We start from the raw sequence: 14,973 nt of genomic DNA, 5'->3' as shown, positions 1-14,973 counted from the left end.
TCCCTGCCAAGGATTCCCTGAGGCCATTGTGGAGACCCTCCTGGAGGGATGCCCCTCCCCTCGCAGACTTTCACTGGGGGGAAAAGGCACTTCTGGAAAACGATATTCAATATCCTTATATCCTCAAGGAGGAGAGCACGTCTGGTTGTAAAGCTTTGAGGGGCTGACTGACTTGTGCTCTGGTGTGCTGGGAAAGTAAGCTTCAAGCCCTCTTGCTTTCTTGACCTTGTGAAGCAGGGGGCAGGCAAAGGACCTTTTATAACCTCATTTGTGGGGAGGAAGATGAGAAGGAGGGGCAGGGGTGAGGAGAGGTGGGGGGAGGAGGGGCAGAGAGGAAAGAAGAGGCGAGAGAGGATAGGAGAAAGGAGAGAATAAAGAGAGAGGAGGGGAGGGCAGAGAGGGGTAAATGAGGAGTTTTGGGAGCCTGAAGGGTCATCCCGAGAAATTTCCACAGCCCAGTCGCATGGCCTCAGGGAAGGCACAGGGGATGCTGGCCCTCGAGGGGTGGGGGTCCCGAGACACCCTGCAGGGGCCAAGATCAATAGGGGTGGCAGCTGAGGAGGGCTGGGCAGGAGCTGCTTGGGCCTGGGAACAGGCCAGATCCCCCGGGGGGTGGGGGGGGGAGCTGGGGGAGGAGCAGAGCTGGAACACAAAAAGTGAAACCATCAACCTTGGGCCTGGGGAAGTGGTTTTGAGCCCAGAGAGGTTTTGCCCATGTACTTCCTAACTGGGACCAGGTGGAAGCCAAAACCCTCTGCTGTCTGCGTCAGAGGCTTCTCGCTCCTGCGGTCGGAGGCTTCTGCAGCAATTGCTCAGCTGGCGAACAGAGGGAAGCAGACGCACCCACTTCTGGGAGCAGGGGTCAGGCTTTGAGTTCCAGACACTACGAAAACCTCTGTGTAATTTCTGGGTTTTAAGAGCAGTAGCTGGGCCTGCTGCCTCTTTTCAGCAGAGGTTAAGTGAAAAGTTCTCTCTTTTTCAAAATATTAAAAAAAGAGTTACCATATGATCCAGCAATCCCACTTCTAGCTATATACTCAAAAGAATTGAAAGCAGGGGGACTGGCCCCGTGGCTAAGTGCGTGCGCTCTGCTGCTGGCGGCCCGGGTTCAGATCCCGGGCGCGCACCGACGCACCACTTGTCCGGCCATGCTGTGGCGGCGTCCCACATACAGCAACTAGAAGGATGTGCAGCTATGACATACAACTATCTACTGGGGCTTTGGGGAGAAAAAGGGGAAAAAAAAAAAAAAGAATTGAAAAGATGGACTCAAACAGGTACTTGTACACCCATAATAGCAGCATTATTCACAATATACAAGAGGTGGAAGCAAACCAAGTGTCCGTTGACAGATGAATAGATAAACAAAATATGGTATATACATAAAATGGAATATCATTCAGCCTTAAAAAGGAAAGAAATCCTGGCACATGCTACAAACCCGGATGAACCTTGAGGACATTATGCTCAGTGAAATAAGCCAGTCACAAAAAGACAAATACTGTATGATTCTACTTATATGAGGTGCCTAGAGTCATCACAGTCATAGAGACAGAAAATAGAATGGTTGCCAGAAGCTGGGGAGAGGGAAAATGGGGAGTTGTTGTTTAATAGGTATCGAGTTTCAGTCTTGCAAGATGAAAAAGTTCTGGAGATTGTTTGGACAACAATGTGAATGTACTTAACACTACAGAACTGCACACTTAAAAATGTTTAGGATGGTAAATTTTATGTTATGTGTGTATTTTATCACAATCTTTTTAAAAAAAAGTTATATTGGACTGTTTCTAAGCCTAAATCCAAGGTACAGCCTTGTTTATTCTTCAGCAATGATCCGACTGGTGTTGAGGTCCAGGTTGTAAACAGTGTTCCCCACAGACTTGGAAGCATGGCTCCACGCTCTTGTAGTAACATGTCTGCTGTTGGGGAGTCCAAGGTCATTCTTACTCCAGACCCCTCGTGTGTGAAGGTTGAAGCCTCTTCTCTGTCCCTGGTGCTCTGATATTTCACATGCTCAGCCATCCGCAGATCTTTCATTCTTGCTTCTGGGCACTTGTGGGTCTTTTTAAGCCCCTCAGTTCTAGAAACATCCTTGCTTTTCTCTCTTTCAGGAGATCCTTTGAGTTGTATGTTGTATCTTCTGGACCAATTCTTCGTCTCCCTGCCCTTCTGTTCTACTCTCTAGGAGATTTCAGAGACGTCATCTTCTAACCATTCTACCACTTTTAATAATTTCTGCTTATGTATTTTTAATTTTTAGGAACTTCTTTAAAATTCTACTTTTTACTCCTCCTGTTCATATTTCATGGATATTATATATCACATGGGAGAGAGGGAGTTGCCAAAGATTGTCTTCTGCTTTAACCCTGCTCCAAAAAATAACGCTTAGAAGTAACAAAGATATGACAATTGTAACATAATTATCACAGCTCAAATTATCAATTACAATAGCCAATTGCCATCATGGGCTTATTTTTGGAATTTGGAAATTACTTCCACAGAGTGTTGTACAATCTGAAGTCTGGTTGTCTTTCATGACCCACTTGTGCAAACAACCCTGCTCAGGACAGATTTATATTAACACAGCTAGCATGTTTTTAATGAATAGTCCCACAAATCCACAGAGTGGACAGGAAAACAAGAAAGATGCTCTTGTTAAAGTTCTCGTTTCGACCCCTATCATGTCTGATTCTTAAACTCATTTTTATGATGGAGCATGGTAAGCATTTCTGTTTCTATAGCTTCAAGGGAAGAAAGACAGCTCCTTCTCATCTTTCTGAGGCTTGTTTTTGCAGTGGTTGTTAATTAGGAAGATTTTCATTCTTAGGGCTAGGCACTGGAATTGTATTAGTTAACACGATAAGAAAGAGCAGGCCTGAGGAGGCCAAGTTCTAGAACTAGAGAAAAGACACAATTATTTAATAATTCCATTATTTAACCATACTGAAACCCAGAACATTTGATGCCTTTTTTACAATATTATAGTTTGAGGTCAGAAATATCTTCTTAGAAGATGGAGTTTCTGTTCTTGTTCTCCTCATTGTGTGGGAGGGTGATTCTTGAAAAGAAGAGGGAAAGAGGATGCAATGCCTCTACTCCACCTTGAAAAGGCGAACTTGGAGCACACAGATTGTGTTGTACTTATTCCCACCACAGGGCCTTTGCATATGCCATTCCCTCTGCCTGGAATGCACACCACTCCCTTGCCTGGGTAACTGTGTAGAGAAAACCCCATCCTCCCAAGAAATTTTCCCCACATGGAGTAATTCTCTGTGACACCAGGTGGGTGTCCTACAATTCAACTCAATTCTGACACTATCTACCTGGAGTTAGCATCAGATTCCACAGGATTCCCACAGGACTACCCCCTGCCCCCTTCAGATGTGTTGCAAGCCCCGGTTATCATCTGTACTTCCCACCAACTGGCTACAGATCAGAGGTTCAATTAATTTGCTCGAGCAGCTCACAGAACTCAGGGAAACACGTTTCCCAGTTTGTTAAAGGAGATGATAGAGAGTACAGAGGAACAGCCAGATGAAGAGACACATAGGGCAAGGTCTGGGGGGTTCTGAGCCCAGGAGCTGCTGTCCCTGTAGAGTTGAGGTGTGTCACCCTTCTGGTACATGGATGTGTTCACCCACTTGCAAGCTCTCCAAACCCCATACTATTGGGATTTTATGGAGGCTTCCTCAAGTAGACATGATCAATTATTAACTCCACTTCCAGCCCTTCTTCCCTCTCTGGAGAAGAGGGGGGGCCAGGGCTGAAAATTCCAAGCTTCTAATCATGGCTTGGTCTTTCTGGTGACCAGCCCCCATCCAGGAGCCCACTCAGAGTCACCTCAATAGAACAAAAGATGCTCCTAGTGCCCTTAACACTTAGGAAATTATATGGGTTTTAGGAGCTCTGTGCCAGGAACAAGGGGCAAAGACCAATACATATATATTTTTTATTATCTCATCATAACCTTTTTCATCCTCCACTTAAACATACATCCTCAAGAAGACTTCCCTGACCCCCCCACACGGAGTTTGGACCCTTATTACATCCTTGCACGGTACCGTGAGGCCCTTCTCCATAGCCCTCCTCACAGCTATAATGTTACATTTGTGGTTTCTCTTCTTAACAGCTCCTCCCCAGTAGGCTATACACTCCATGAGGGCTGGGCGTGTCTTTTTGTCGCTATTTCCGCAGAGCCTGGAGTTTGTTGAGTAGATGATGGGAGGATTCTGGAATGTGGGGTCTGCCCTCGCTCCCCTATCCCCCACACCTTCCTCTAGATCCTGTGAGAATGACCCTCCCTGAGGTAGGGAGATGGGTCCTGGGAGTCAGGTGCCCTGGGTTCCTTGCTTGTCTGGGTCACAGCCTCTTCCTCGTGATCTTGAGCCAAATAATTGTCTGAGTCTAAAGCATGTGCCCTCACCACCACGCTTCCCTTGGCCTGGCTTCCAGAGGTGCTGCAAAACTTGCATTCGATGCAATCAGTTCAGGAGAGCTGCAATGCCACACCTGGCTCTGAGTAACACTCAGGCCACAGCAACAGCTGCTGCCACCTCTTAGCCTCAGTTTCCCCAGCTGCAATGAAAAGAGATTGAAGTAGAAGGTCAAAGGTCCCCCCACTCTGCCTGTTAGGATTTCTCCATCTTCCTCCGCTCCAGGGCCCTGTCCCATAGCCCATAGGCACACTTCCGCCTGATGTCCTCTGTCCGCTCCGCTGGGTCTGTCCCGTCCATCCCCGGCCTGGGCGTTGCACAAACTTGAATCTTCATACACATGCAGGCAATGGGAGGGCCTGGGGGCCTGGGAAGGGGAACTTGGCTCACCAAGTGCAGGCACTGTGCTAAGTGCTGTATGTGCGTTGTTTCATCAGGCTCACAATACTCCGAGGTGTAGGTTTTCTTGTTCTTTCCATTTTACAGATGGGAGAACTGCCACCTAGGAAGGTGAAGCAGTGGGTCCAAAGTCCTGCAGCCAAGGAAGAGACTGAACCAGGGTCCCAGGTTCGAACCAGCCCGCTGTGCTGCTGGGAGCAGGAAGCCCCAGGGCAAGTTCCCTTTCTCAGGGGCCTCTCTCGAGCCCTCCCTGCAGGAACTCCCCATCTATCTCCTCATTACCCTTCCTTCCTCTAATGGTTTGGGATTCTTGTTGAAACATGACTTCGGTTTAGTGGCGTTTCCTCCCAACACCACTGGGAGATCACTGGGTTCAGGGTGGAGAGCCTCTGGGTGGCACAGGTGAAGGGACACAGCCCCTGGACTCAGGCTGCTCCTTCTAGCTGAGCAGGAGGCTAACACCACCTGCTTATTCAGCAGGGCGGCATCCAGGGATCCAGGGAGGGAAGGAGGGTGAAAGAGCTTTGGAATGCGTTTCAACTCGGTGCCGTCCACGTTTCTGGCCCACTGTGGGGTCCTGGGAATCTGTGGTAAACATGACAGACGCTCTCTCCCTCCCTGGCCTCAGGCGGGGAAAACCCAGTGGGTGACGGTTACTCAAGCAGACCTTCCTTCCGTAGCCTGGGGACCAGGGAAGGCGAACGCCACCCAGAGGAAGTGATGGGCGAGCTGAGGATGAGTGAGAGCTGAGGGGGGAGGGCAGCGGGGAGGATGCGCATTGAGGAACTGAAAGATGTTTCAAGTGGGAGTGGGCCTTGGAGGCCCCAGCAGGGAGTAGGAGCAGGCCCTGAGCGGCCCCAGCAAGGAGTGTGGCCTCTGTTGTTGCCAATCCTCCTGTTTTTGCTTGAGGAAGATTCGCCCTGAGCTAACACCTGTGCCAATCTTCTATTTTGTATGTGGAACGCCACCACAGCATGGCCGCCAACGAGTAGTGTAGGTCTGCGTCTGGGAACCAAACCCGCGAACCCTGGGTCACTGAGGCGGAGGGCATGAACTTAACCACTACGCCACCGGGACGGCCCTGGAGTTTGGCCTTTGACCCAAAGGTTTTGGGGATGAGTTTCTGATTGATCAGAATGAGGAGTGATGTGATGTGAACAGCATTTTAGCAAGACTCCAGTGGAGGTGTGGAAGATGGCGTGGCGGCGGGGAGCGGCACACAGGGGGCTGTTGCAGTGCTCAGAGGAGAGAGGAGGGAAGCCCCGCCTAGGGTGGTGGGCAGATGGGAGAGGCATTTAGGAGGCAGAAGGAAGAGTGAGGAATGGAGCCCATGGGCTCTGGGTTAAGCCACTCACCCCTCCCATCTGGGCAGGGCTGCCTCCAGCTCTGGGCAGAGTCTGGGGGGCCAGGTGGCTGGGGCCATTGGGACAAGGAGGGAGTGTGCCAGCCCGTCCCAGGCTTGCCCCCCAGCACTGCTGTCTGTGAGCTGCTGATGGCAACCTTGTGCCTGGACTTCCTCTGATGAGCGCCCACTTCACCCTCAGTTTTGAGCTTTCCCAGAATAACGGGGGCCTGAGTCCTGGGGCCAGGCTGCCATCTCCACCTCCAGGTGAGCGTCAGGTTCCAGAGTTGCTGCTGCTGCAGCTGTCTGTGCTGGGTGCAGCGCAGTGCCTCCCCCTCTGCTTTCTAAAGAAGCCTGGAGCAGTGAATTATAAGAGAGACAGAAGACCTCTGTCCCAGCAAGTGATTCCAGCCGCTGGGGGCTCCAGGGAGCAAGGTGAGACCTAGAGACTGCAGAGACAGAGGAGGAGGGATGAGGGGAGCGGGCCTCCCTCCACCCTGCCCTGAAGCCCTGCCCGCCCTGAGCCCTCTGGTCTTCCAGCTCCTCAAGTAGAAGTCCTTGGAATCCTCCACTCTGCCAAGCCTTCAGGACCTCTCTATGTCCATCTTCCAAGCCTGTGTGTCCAGCCTGACCTTGAGCTTCAGGTGTATATACAACTGCCCACTTGACACCTCCCCTGATGTTCTATGGCATGAAGTGCCTCAAACTCAGCACCTTCCCCGTAACCTGCTCCTCCGGTGTACCCGTCTGCAGTGAATGCACCTCTGAACCCCTAGATGCCCAGGCCAGAGACCCAGGAGGCACCCTGGGTCATCTTCCTTCTCCCTGGACTCCACCCCTTCTCTCCAGCTGCCATTGTGACGCAGGTCACATCATCTCACCCTCTGACAGCCGTGCTGCTGCTGGTCTTCTCGCCTCCAGCCTCGCCTCTTCCGCAGTACTGTCCCCCTCCTGCTGTCTGCTCTTAAAATGCCCCCTCCTGCTTAAACACTTCCATGGCTCCCCCAGGCCCATTGGTCTGAGCTCTCGAGGACCTGGCCCCTCATGTCTTGACCCCTGACAACTCCCAAGCTCATCTCTTGCCTTCTGCTTCCAGAATACCGTCTTCAGCCACCTCGAAGCACTCACACTCTCCCAATCCTGAAATCCCCTCTGCTTCCCCAGGCCTTTTGCACATGCTTGCAATACTCCTCCCTACTCTTGTGCCTGGATCACCTCATTTACCCATCAGATCACAGTCCTGATAGCTCTTTTCCAGGGAAGCCTTCCTGATAGCCAAGCTGGTTAGGAGCTCCCTTGGCTTGCTCCTGTCCCAGCACCATTCATTCATTCAACAAATATTTACTGAGTGCCTACGATGTGCTGGGCCGCGTTCTAGCCATTTTTGTTTTTTTTTTTTTGGTGTGTGTGTGTGTGTGTGTGTGTGTGAGGAAGATCAGCCCTGAACTAACATCCATGCCAATCCTCCTCTTTTTGCTGAGGAAGACCGGCCCTGAGCTAACATCTATTGCCAATCCTCCTCCTTTTTATTTTCCCTTTTTCTCCCCAAAGCCCCAGTAGATAGTTGTATGTCATAGTTGCACATCCTTCTAGTTGCTGTTCGTGGGATGCCGCCTCAGCATGGCCGGAGAAATGGTGCGTCAGTGCGCGCCCGGGATCCAAACCCCGGGCCGCCAGTAGCGGAGCGCGCGCACCCAACCGCTAAGCCACGGGGCCGGCCCCCACTAGCCATTTTGAATACATCATAAAACCAAACAGACCAGAATCCTTGTCCCTAGTGGAGCTCACATTCAAATGTGGGGGGAGGGGGGTGGAGACAGGCCATAAACAATAGAGAGCGGATGATCTAGCGTGGGAGAGGGCGATGAGTGCTGTGGGGAAACAGAATGAGGGAAGTGGATGAGGCGGAAGGATGGTGGGGCAGGCTGCAATTTTCACTGGAGATTGTGGCCTTGGGCTAAGGCCTTGTCAAACCCTCCAGCCAAAGACTGCCAGGAACATAGGGCAGTTAACATTTGGGTTTCTGACTCATAGTGAGGGATGGTGTGCTCCATGGGGACCACGAGGTGACTCAGTAAGAGGATGTTAGAAAGGACTTATGATAGGATTTGGGCTTGGGTTAGACGGTTTGAGAGGGTTTAAGGAAGAAGGGCTTTGCTCTGGATTGGACGCTGTCAGGAAGCAGGAGCAATTCTATGACAGGGGATCTTAATAAACTTTATCTAGGAGGAGGGAAGACCAGACCAAGGCTACAGCTGTCATTAGTAAGAAGCAACAGTCCCTCATATTAGCTAGCGTAGGGGGATTGTATTAGTTTCCCAGGTTTGCCATAACAAATGACCACAAATTTGGTGGCTTATAGCAACAGAAATTTATTCTGGCACAGTTCTGGAGGCTGGAAGTTTGATATCAAGGTGTTGGCAGGGTTGGTTCTTTCTGGAGGCTCTGAGGGGGAATCTGTTCCATGCCTCTCTCCCAGCTTCTGGTGGCTGCTGGCAATTCTTGGCATTCCTTGTCTTGCAGATGCATCACTCCAATCTCTGCCTCCATCGTCACAGGACTTCCCCTCTGTGTCTCTGTGTCTTCTCCTTTTCTGTCTTTTATAAGGACAGTCATCATTGGATTTAGGGCCCACTCTAGTCCAGGATGATCTCACTTCAAGATCTTTATCATAATTACATCTGCAAAGACTCATTCCAAATAAGGTCACATTCTGAGGTTCTGGGTGGACATATCTTTTGGGGCCACAAGTCAACCCACCACAGGGATAGTTGGTCATTTTTGTGCTTTGGACAATGTACATGTTTTGCCTGTGTTCAGACATGATAAGAGAGTGGTCCTGTTTGTCTTGATCCATTACAGTCACAGAGGGGCCTTGTCTGACATTGATGTTCTGTGGAATTGTTTATCTTCAGCCAGGAACACCAAGGCCCAGCTGTGAGTGTCAGGCCAGATCCTGGAGGCCAGGCTTTTCTGTCTCTGAACTTGAAGGCAAAGAGGGAACGAGCCATGCTGACATCTAGGGGAAGAGTTCCAGCCACAGGGGCAGGGGGCAGTGAGCCTTGAGGGCTGAAGGACCAGCCAGACCCCAGGGTGACTGCGATAGAGTGAGCAAGGGGGAGAGGTAGGAGGACAGGGAGATAATGGGAGGTGGTACAGAGCAGGGCAAGACTTGCAGAGTAAAGACTGGTTCTTACTCTGGAGGAAATGAGGGGCCTCTGGAGTATTCTGAGCAGAGCGGTGAATATGACTGGCGTCATTAGCAGGCACGATTTTGATGGAGTCTTGGGGCAAAAGCCTGACTAGAGCGGATTCAAGAGCGAGTGGAGGAGAGGGAACGGAGACAGCAAGATGAGAGTTCTTTCCAGGAGTTGTACTACAAAGTGGAGCAGAGATGGGAGGAAGCTGAGGTAGCTGGTGGGGAAATGGAATCAAGAGAAGATTTTTGCTTTGTTTCCCTTTAAGATGAGAGCAATAACAGTGAGCTTGAATGCCACTGGGAATGATCCAGAGGAGAGGGTGGTCTTGACTGGTGTCAGTAGGAGAGGCCATAACTGCAGGCGAAGGGAGACAGGCTCCAGTGTGCTGGTGGCGCATGGCTGGGTGGAGGAAGACCATGGTAATGGGGAGAGGTGAGGGGGGCCGAGGCAGGCAGGCTGGGAGACTCGGTCATCAGAGGTTCTCTTCTGAGAGCCTCCTTCCACGCCTCCCCTGCACCTCCTGTTAGTAACCTTGCCCCCAGGCCATGAGAGCAATAGTGTCTGCAGAGCACTTGGCACCTAACCTGGCCTTGGTGTGGAGACAGCACCTGCTGCTCCACAGACCCCAAAAGGGACCAGAGATGGGGACAGAAAGGGGAGGAAACTGAGGGAGAAAAATCAGCAAGGGACCAAAATCCAGAGTCTCTTACAGACCTGGGACACAGGCAGTGCAGCAGCTCCTGTGCTGTTCATAGTCTGAAACCTCAGGGCCAAGTTTGATTCCCTGCTTTACCACTTGTCAGCTGTGTGACCTTGGTCTGGGTGCTCTCTGAGCCTCGAGTTCCCCAGCTGTAAAATGGGACACTACTAACCTCCTCTCAGGAGTGTTGGGAGAATTAAGGAAGACAACACACATAAAGTGCCGGCGGGTGCCAGACAATGAGCCAGATTCTTTCCTTCCTCTTCTCCTCACCTCCCACCCCCACAGCCCTGAGGGTGCACACCGGCTACCACAGTGGCTCTAAGGATGGGTGCAGAGCCCCACCTGCTGGCTGACTCTGGAACTGCACCTCTCTCCTGTTCAGAAGTGGAAGCCTCGGAATCCAATTCCCGCTGCGGACAGGCAGTGATTTTATTTCACGGCAACAGATCCCATACCAACTCAGTAGATGAGCACTCCAGAGCCTTCCCACCACCCCCACCATATGCTGGGGGCTTTAATCCATCCCCATCCTTTGCTCCTGCAGCTGCCCCTGCTTGGAGTGCCCTCCCTTCCACCACTTGAAAACATCAAAGGTCACCCCTCTGAAGCTGTCCATGACCCTCACCCCTTAGCGCCCCCAACCCTCCTGTAGACAGAACTACTGCGGAACTTTCTCTTCGGGGACTTTCTCTTCTGTATTCTCGCAACATTTGGACTTAGCTCTAGATTGGCTGTGTGAGAGCAGTAGAACACCTGTCTCCCCTGCTTAGAGGAGACTCACTTGAGGTCAGAGGCTGCCTTATTCGTCTGCTGCCAGAGGGATTTTCTAACACCTGAATGTGACCAGTCACTGCCCCTGCCTGAAATCTCCCCAAAGAAGTCTCCCCCATTCTGGGTGAGGGTGTGTGTGAGATGTGTCTCTGAATTTTCCAATATTTCCACATGAGTATGTCCACTAATTTTTTTTTTTTTAAGTGAAGGAAAAAAATCCTTCAGTGGCTTCCTAGTACTTTCAAATTCCCCAGCAAAGCTTACAGGGTGGGATCTGGCCTCTGCCTTTCTGACCCATTGCTCCTCCCACCCACCAGACATCCCACAGCCTCCTTCCACAGCTCCCTCACACTGGTTCCTCTGCCTGGAGAACCTTGGTCCACATTCCTCCACACAGCAAATCCCTATTTGTTCTTCAGTGCTCAGCTCAAATATCATCTCCCTAAAAGACTGCCTGACCTCCAGGATCTTGCTCATCTCTGCTGTACTCACCCTGTCCATCCCCCGATTAAAGCTCTCAGCCAGGCCATCGTAAGTGTGGGCATTTCCCTCTCGAAGGCAGGCCTCTTGTAGGCAGGGGGAGCGCACGCCCGTATGCTCAACTCATGCATGCTTAATCCATGTTAGTTGAAAGTGAGTCCCCACTGCCATGGTTTGTTCACAAGCAAAATGAAAGATCCAGACAAGATCTCATAAATCCTTCTGACTCTAAAATTCTATGATTTGCAGATAATGTAAGCATATTTTAAGCAAGCTGTCACAAACAGCTGATCCTCAGCCAGGATCACCTGGGGAATGGGCTGGTTCCTGTCAATAAGTGTCCTTCTCCATAGAATGCATCACCCTTTCCTGCTCTGGGGAGGGGAACATGGGTCCCCTGCTCCCTCCTTAGCAAATGGCCCATCAGGGGACATAGGACTCTGGGAAAACCAACAGTTGCTTCTCATCCAGGGTGGGCCTGTGTCCCAGGATAGGGAGAGGCTGTGTCCCTCAGCAGCATCATGCTCACCTGGGCAATAACCACTTGCCAATCCTTGTGGTGAAGGGAAGGGGCTTCTCTCTCTGTGGTCATCGTCTAGAGCTGTATTAAGGGCGAGCAGCAAGGGCTGGCCCCGTGGCTTAGCGGTTAAGTGCGCGCACTCCGCTGCTGGCTGCCCGGGTTCGGATCCCGGGCGGGCACCGACGCGCCGCTTCTCTGGCCATGCTGAGGTCGCGTCCCACATACAGCAACTAGAAGGATGTGCAGCTATGACATACAACTATCTACTGGGACTTTGGGGGAAAAATTAATAAATAAAATCTTTAAAAAAAAATAAAATAAGGGCGAACAGCAACTGAGCCCCTTTGGCAGTGCTCATCTGTGAGGGCACTAAAACATGATCAGAATAAAGCAGAAATATGGTGCCAGGTAAGCCAGGATTCCACAAATACATGCCTCCTTATGTCATGTGACTACCAAATTCAGCCAGTCCTTCTTCCACTACAGTCAACTGGGCCCTGGAAGGGAAAGATACAGCTTTGCCGGCCCCGATATTGAGCTTTCTTTGAGACACCAATGCAAGTTTCACTCTGCAACTCAAATTCTGAAACCAAATAATGCATGACATAATCTCTCTCAGAGGAAGGGTTTATTTTATTATCTAAACTAGATCTAAATCCTTTAATATATCTTCCAATAAGTTTTCCATTTAGGAAAGAAAAATTTTTTTAAACTCCAACACAAACACCTAGTACAAACAAATACAGCTACAGCCTACCCAGCACAATGGCGTGCCACCCATGGGCCAAGCGTGTTCTCCACCTTAACTCATCCTGGAGGCTGTGTAAACCTGTGCTCAGGCTCTGGATTCGGATTGGAGTTTCAATCCTGGCTTCACTACAGTGGGATCATAGGGAAATTTATTTCGTCTTTGAGCCTGTTTTCTCATCTGTAAAATGGGGATAAAAACAGTATTCCTCTTAGGGCTATGTAAATCACATGACATGCTGTAAATGGTTGGCAGGGCAGGTAGGTGCTCAGTGCGACTGTTAACCAGCACTAACAGTAACCTTCACCACAAGGAAGGTACCCTCATCAGATGAGGACGCTCTTTTTTACAGTAGCTGGCAGTGAAGTCCATTTCTCATATAGCTGGGGTTTTATGGGTCTCTGTTCTTCAGCAGGTGCTCCTGCCACGAGTCCACACTCTCGACCCAACGGCTGTGGAACCAAGTTGGCATCTTATTAAAAAGCCACCTGTGTAAGTCTCACCACACACAAAGTGCACTTCCTGCACACAAGGTTCTAGTATGCAAGACACATCCATTCAATCTAAACTCTGGGGCCGGCCCCGTGGCTTAGTGGTTAAGTGCACACGCTCCGCTACTGGCGGCCCAGGTTCAGATCCCGGGCGCACACCGACACACCGCTTCTCTGGCCATGCTGGGGCCGTGTCCCACATACAGCAACTAGAAGGATGTGCAACTATGACATACAACTCTCTACTGGGGCTTTGGGGGAAAAACGAGGAGGAAGATTGGCAATAGATGTTAGCTCAGAGCCAGTCTTCCTCAGCAAAAAGAGGATTAGCACGGATGTTAGCTCAGGACTGTTCTTCCTCACACACACACACAAAACAATCCCAACTCTGGCTGAGAGCCCTTCCAGAGGTACTCAACTACAGCTTCCTTTGCTCCTGCGCCACCTGAGCTATAGCTCAAATGCATGCAGCTGTAACTAGAAATCGAGTGACCAGGTTTAAACCACTCCCACCTCAGGACAAGTGCCCCAAAGCCCAGTCTCCCCTCGTCAGGTCTGCGGTTCTGCCTCCTGATGAAGGGCAGCAGGCACCTCTTAACCCACTTTGCTTGGTGAGGCTTCAGTCTGGGGACTGGAATCTCTAATTAGAATTTCCTCATTCATCAGAGGGCATCTTTATTTGTGGTAATAAAATGGGGACAGAGCATCACCTCCCAAGCCCAATAGCTATATGTTTGACAAACATTCCCTAATGGCAGTGGGAATCGGTGATGGCAACTGAATCACAGACCGCACCAGAGTGACAAAAGTTACGTTTAATTTACAATGTAATAAAGGTTACAGGTAAAAAGCTACACATAAAGCGTGAAAAGGCCTATTACACAAATGTACAAATCTCTGTACAAAGCTCATATCAATGTTTCCTACCTTCGTCTCCTATGTTTGTTAGCCAGGTCTAGTCGTGGAGCTCTGGATAACGAGAGCTCTCAGTAAGGGTGGGGGGCGGGGGGAGAGCCTCTGAACCAACACATAAAAATGTCCTCTTAGAGACATCGGTTACTTGCAAAGTAAAATCTTTTCCTTTTTAATTGGAATTGCTCTCAGTGGTCATATCCTTAAAAAATTGCCTTCATAACACACTTGAAAAGGAAAGCAATGCCTTAGAGAGTAGAGGACAGTACTCGGGAATCGAATGAGAAACCTCGGCAAGTAGAGGACTCAGGTTTGATAAGAAAAACAGGTCAAGTCAAACAATACTGTAAATTTAAAACTATCAACCTGTGTCTATGGCACTGGTCACAGACGAAGGAAAATCAAAATGTTCTCATTCCAACAGAGAGGACAAAAGAGAAAAGCCTAACTACTGGATCTCAAAACCACTGACCCAGGAAAACATTTCTGAGTTTAAACCTTAGTTTAACTAAAGAATTCTACACTCTCTTTTTGATCGACCTGGGATCCGTGGCAACTCTTGTGCTCTCTGGGACTTGCAGAGAGAGTAAATATAAATTAGGCTGCTGGACCCACAAGGCTGGTGATACTACTGTCACCCCCACAGCTCTGGATTCAACCTGAAGGCCTAGAGTTTCTCCCCAGGGCATGTGACTTGAAATAAAAACGATCCTAGAAAGGGGAGAAAAGAAAAAGGAGGTAATGAAAGACCTGGGAAAGAGCCAGGGCAGTATATTTAAAAGGATATATGAAACCTCTCTCTACACTGCAAGTGTTCTGAAGACAGGTCTTTATGGGATATTTCAACCCCACCCCCAGTTTTAATATTACATGGTTAGGACCCCAGGAGACATTCTGAAAGACGATACTGCACACATGGAAAGTTTTTCTCCCTAGCTCATTAGCTCCCCCATCACCCTTCCACCCAATTCCCA

Source organism: Diceros bicornis, chromosome 13 (genome assembly GCF_020826845.1).
Source record: "Diceros bicornis minor isolate mBicDic1 chromosome 13, mDicBic1.mat.cur, whole genome shotgun sequence".
NCBI lineage: Eukaryota > Metazoa > Chordata > Mammalia > Perissodactyla > Rhinocerotidae > Diceros > Diceros bicornis.
Note: the sequence above shows the minus strand (reverse complement) of the source record.